The sequence below is a fragment of the Armigeres subalbatus genome, chromosome 2, assembly GCF_024139115.2.
Source record: "Armigeres subalbatus isolate Guangzhou_Male chromosome 2, GZ_Asu_2, whole genome shotgun sequence".
Taxonomy (NCBI): domain Eukaryota; kingdom Metazoa; phylum Arthropoda; class Insecta; order Diptera; family Culicidae; genus Armigeres; species Armigeres subalbatus.
The window spans coordinates 37,377,132-37,383,257 of record NC_085140.1 but is presented as its reverse complement, the minus strand read 5'-3'; positions in this window follow the sequence as shown (position 1 = coordinate 37,383,257).

The following is a 6,126-nucleotide window of genomic DNA, read 5'->3' as shown; positions in this document are numbered from 1 at the left end:
CAGTCAGTATTGAAAAGTATCATTGAGGCAAATAAGGGGAGACTAGGGGGGGTTTATCCCTCCTTAGAAAAAAATATCCCCCACTCCCCCTAGGATTTGAAAAGTTAATTAGCACACCCAAAACAATTCTTTGTAGCATTGTCATACTTGTGAATCCAGCTCATTGCATGAAGTCGGTTTATTTGTTTTGGATCAATACATCTAAACAACACTCATTGCCTCCTCCTCCTTTGACCCATACAATCTTCCCGATTCCATTTAGCTTGACGACGGAAAAGGACACAAGTTTGCATTCCCACCTGTATCACCCATTGCTACCTTGTTACCCTTCCATTTGAGATTATTTGATGATTCTCACATTCACATAGCATGAAACGTGGATTATGATAGCCTTTGGTTGCATCTTTCCTCATCTGGTATTTAGTCCAGATGGTTGGCGCGTCAGTCGATATGCGCTAAGTGTGGTGGGTCCAGGTTCAACACTCGTCTTTGGTCGTTTTTGCCTTTCTCGTACAACAAAGTTGTTTATCTGTGATTGTACCGAAAGGCTGTCATTTCACTCCAAGAACGAACTTCTTATAGAAGCGAACTTATTATAGAAGGCCCATAGTCCCATAGTGTTATATAGGGTAAGACGGTATAATATGCCCCCCTAAGGCAATACCTTTTTTTTTTTCCTGTTCGGGTGTGCCACTGCGACCAATCATTAGATCTATTGTAGCGTTACCCGTATCCTTAGTGTTTAAGTGCATGTCGAATTACTCCACTCCAGTGCTATTCAGAAGCAATGCAGTATCGGTTTCGATACATTTGTTGATTTGTTTTTTCAAGACCACCATGACAAGGTCCCGCTATTTAGACCCTTCATAGAGAGCAATCCCATTGAAGGCGCGCCCCTTATCAATAAGAAATCAATTCTTTTCTTGAGAAAACAGAACAGTAATACTGTTTTTGGCCATGCATCGGAGCCCTAGCCACATCCTTGTCTTACTTCTAGAATATCACCAGTAAAACAATGAAAACCCGGGATTAAGCTCTGTCTACAAGACCATTTCAAGCAAGAGAATTTGTTCAGTAATAAGAACTTCCGTGTGTTCCTCTCACTACCATTGTTCACCAGTTCAAGAAGAGTTAGTACGTATTTAAACCCCTATCTCGATTTTCCAGCAGTCAGTTCAGCCTAGGACCGGGTACCGAGGTTTTTTAACTAATTGCTTGAAAAGTTGTTTCCGCTGCATACAGTTTAGCCTCAAACAAGAGGAATTCGAGTCTTTCAACTGTCTGCAAGGTAACATTAATTATGTTTTATTTCTGAGACTGCTGTTGGTAGCGAGGACTAAATACGATGAATCCTTAATTACCACAACTTATTGCCCTAGCTAGAAAAATAGATTAGGCTAGGGCTCTGTTTGGTAGATCTTACACCGCAACACACTACGTCAAAGTGATCTACCGTGTTACGGGAAAAGGCAATACCTTGATAACTTTTTACTTTTCAACCAAATTTATGCAAACTTTGTGTTATTTGGTAGTCCAAAAAGTCGTAAATGCATTGCCAGTTAGTAGTCATATGAAAATATTACAGAAAACAAGTAATAAAGTTTTTTCGAAAAGTCGTGAAAAAGTGGACTTAAAAAAAGGGCCAGGGCAATACGCCCAACCTTAACCAAAGACATTTCGTAGCCCTTCTTTAGTATTTTATCAATCCCATAATAAAAATAAATCCTTATGTGCTTGACATAAACAAAACAACATAAGTCCATTTAAGCAGGTTTGACTTACATTTCAATAGTTTCCATATAGGGGAACTGTTCCGATCTCAATATCACTGTACATATATCCATCTCATCGCTAGACAAAGAAATACGGTACCAAATTCGTCGCTTATTTTTGTCAACATACATGCTCGCTGCTGAAAAAAGTCACAAAAATAATAAACAAACCCAATTCCTTTCCATTGCTTTGTTTTTGATGGGATGGAAATAGGAGCTATGAGATGAAGTGGCGAACCGTTCCCCTAATTTGGAAGCCAACTGCTGCAAGCTCGCCGCACTTGTGTCCAGTTGGTAACGGCATATCATCCTGCCTACACTGGGGCGTTTTGGCCACTGGAACATATTTCGAAAAACGTGTCATTTTTGAAGATGGTGGCAATTTTATATCATATTAACCACTGAAAAAATAATTTGGTTGCCAAACTGAGTGCTCCGGTGCAAGTTTTGCGGACAGTATGCAGGCGTAGCTTCAGAATGTTGAGCAAACAAACATGAAAAGTTACATCAAAATTGTATCTTTTTGTATTTTGCTTTTATTTTCATAATGTAATACAAAAATACTTCCACATTCACATAGTATGATGGTTTTACAAATATTTAAAGGTACCAACTGATTTTTACCCTTAGTTAGTTATAATTTTCTAGAAATCAAAGGGGGGCGTTTTGGCCAGGTAGGGCGCATTATACCGTCTTACCCTACCAATCGTTTCAGCTCGACGAGCTGAGCAAATGTCTGTCAGTCCGTGTGTTTTTTTTTTCTTAATAAAACAATGGAGAGGGAATCTGCTCAACAGACATCCTGGGTTGGACTCCAGGAAGTGCGGGGTTGGGGACCACCTCCATCAGCAAACGAGGGAGGCTGGACTACACCCCCAACACGCTAAACCGTTTCCATTGCCACCAAGCCCGTCGTCCCTTCGATACAACCAGAAAGTAATGCTTCAAAGGGAGGCCGGTGCACAACGCACCCTCGAGGTTAGCTGCGTGTCCTTGCAGCATTGAACATCGTGATTCGCTTTTTTAGAAGAACACCATGGTATCGTACCAGCGCATTGCCGGCTTTCCAGGTGGCCTTATCACGCCCTATGTCCTCAGAAGGTGGGAAGGGTCAACTTCGCGCCTGCTTTCCTCTGCACGGCTGGTATCAAGAATGATGATGCTGCGTGCACCCCAAATTGACTTCTCTGCGATAGGGCCTTGCCGGGACTTGCCGACGTGGTGTCTACGCCTGCCCTAGCATTGGCGAGGACCCCTTTCCGTCCTCGGGCCGATTAGCCGGTTGACCGACGCCGCGAAAGCGACGATACCATGTTGTTCTTCGCGCGGCCATATGTTCGATAAAAGGATCGAGTTCGACCACAGGGCACCGATATGACCAATGAAGCCGACTCCGAACCCTTGGACCACCTCTTATTTGCGCCTGAACTAGCCATTCCTTGAGTCCTTCTGTGTAGCTCCGAGACGATTTGGACGATAGCCGATAAAATGGCGTTCTAGCCAACTTCCGCTCCGCCTCCGTGTCGTATACCAGTACTCGATTCTGGAAGTAACTTCCGAGCATCTTGTACAGGTACTCGGGAATTCCAAGACGCAGGAGCGCATCTGCAATAGCTGCTTAACTGGCACTATTGAATGCATTCCTCACGTCGAGAGTCACTACTGCACAATGGCGAACTCCCCTCCTCCTACGCTGGATAGCTATCTCCGCGGATTTGGTAACCGACAAGAGAGCGTCTACGGTCGACTTACCCTTTCGGAAGCCAAACTGGTTACTCGATAGACCATCCGCACCCTCCGTGCGTATCAACAACCTGTTGAAGATGATCTTCTCGAACACCTTCCCCGCCGTATCAAGCAAGCATATTGGTCTATATGCCGATGGATCCCCTGGTGGTTTTCCCGCCTTTGGAAATAGGACCAAGCTCTGCCTTTTCCATGCTTCAGGGAAAACTCCCTCGTCCTGGCATCTCTGCATGACAGATCTGAACATCTCGGGAGCCTCAGCAGTGGCCGCTTTGATGGCCAGGTTCGGAATACCATCCGGTCCTGGCGCCTTACCTACAATAAGGGACTGTGCAATCCCCGCAAGTTCCGCCACAGTACTCTTCCCTCGTCGGCCACCCTGGCCGTTGGCAGCTCCACACCCTAGTAGCACAGTTCAGATCGATTTCGTTGCAGCAACTCCGATGTGACTGGATTTGGTCGCATATCAGTCACAGTGACTGATATGTGACAAGTGTGCTACTCGGGCAAAGTGAGGCCAGGGACTTAGGTCATGACGTGGGAAGAGCCCGGCGATGATCCTCTCCTGTCAGTCCGTGTGTGTGTATTTATATATGTATGTGTGTGGTGCACACGAGACATGCACATAGAGATGTCGCAAATTAATCGATTACTTCGATTAATCGATTCATCGTTGTGATAATCGATTAATTTTGAATCGATTATCACCCAACGATTAATCGATTCAATAATCGAGATGAATCGTGAGTAATCGATTAGTTACTAATCGATTAATCAGAATTTTACGACATCATAAGGATGTCGAAAATTAATTGATTACTTCGATTAATCGATTCATCGTTGTGATAATCGATTAATTTTGAATCGATTACTATACAATGATTAATCGATTCAATAATCGACAAGAATCAAGAGTAATCGATTAGTAACTAATCGATTAATCGGGATTTTACGACATCTCTACATGCACAAACATTAACCAATTTTACTTATATAGTTAGATATTGATTTTTGTTTAAATCGTATGAATAAATCAATAAGTGCATCCTGATCATATCTATCAGTTGTCAAAATCGCCAAAGATGGCATCAATCGATTAGGGTAAGGGTACCAATAGTGGAGGTATTAGTATATCCACAAAAGAAAATATTTTTTTAAAAATGGATAATTATAAAAAATTACAGCATTAATATCATATACTAATAAATTTGCTAACAAAAATGAGAATGACGTCACTTAGTTCCTCCGGAGTCGTTCGAACATTTGTTTCGGAGATTTGCTTCGGAATTCCCTGACGATTAGCTTCAGAATACTTCAACGATTTGCTTCGGAATCCCTTCATTATTTAATTCGGAGTTTCTCAGCGTTTTGCCTTGGAAACCGTCTGGAGATCTGCTTCGAAATCCCTCGACGAATTGCTTCGGAATCATTCGATGATTCGCTTCGAAACCCGTCGATGATTTGCTTCGGAATCCCTCAACGATTTGCTTCAACATCCCAGATGGATGCCCTTCGGAATCACTGGAAGATTATTTACGGAATCCCTGGAGGATTGATTCGGAGTCCCTCGACGATTTGCTTCGGGATCACTCGAAAGCTTGCTTCGTAATCCTTCGACGATTGGCTTCTACATTCCTGGAACATTGCTTACGAAATGCCTGTAACATTTTCGTTGAAATTCCTGAAGGATGTCAGTCTCTGGAACATTCCCGTTGGAACTCCTGGAACATTTCCGTCAGTATTCCTGGAATATTCCCGTCGAAATTGTTAAGGATTCCATTCAGAATCTCTAGAAGGAATATCTAGAAGATTCGCATTTTAATTCCTGAAATATTTCCTTCGGATTCTCTGGCACAATCCCGTCCGAATCCCTGGAACGTTCCCGTCGGAATTGATGGAATATTCTCATTGAATTTTCCGAGACATTCCCGTTGGAATCCCTGCAGGATTCTCGTCGACATCTCGGGAGGATTGGGAATCCCTGGAACATTCTCGCTGGACTCCTTGAAAATTTCTGTTGGAATCCCTGGTGAATTGCATGAGGAATTCCTGGATGTTGCCTTCGGAATCCCTGGAACACGTCGGAATCTCTAAAGGATTCTCATCGGAATCCTTGGAGAATTCCCGTCGAAATCCCTGGAGGTATATTGCATTTTTTTCATTTTAGATAGATAGAATATTTATGAAATATGAAAAAACGGTTAGAACCTTACGGCGATTCATCACATATTGTCCTTTGGGTGTGCGGGACAAAGCCGAGTGCTACTACACTTAGACGCAATAGTCATACGCTATCAATTTAGGTCGTTGTATTTAGCTATCATCGGCAGGTAAACACTCCCACTTCGATACTGTGAGCTACAACGGTAAGCACGTGCTTGAGAGAATATGGATGAGTATGATTGACACTTAGGTGGTTGGACCGGATTTATCACATTACCAGTAAGATAACTTAATGAAGTGGTAAAATGTTCGAGGATTTTTGAAAAGAAGCTCGAAATAGAGAAAATAGATATAGGAGCTAGAGTCACCCCCCCCCCTCCTGGCATCGGGGCTAGTTACCCAATGAAAAGTATCGAAATGTACGAATGTTTTAATATTTGGCCCA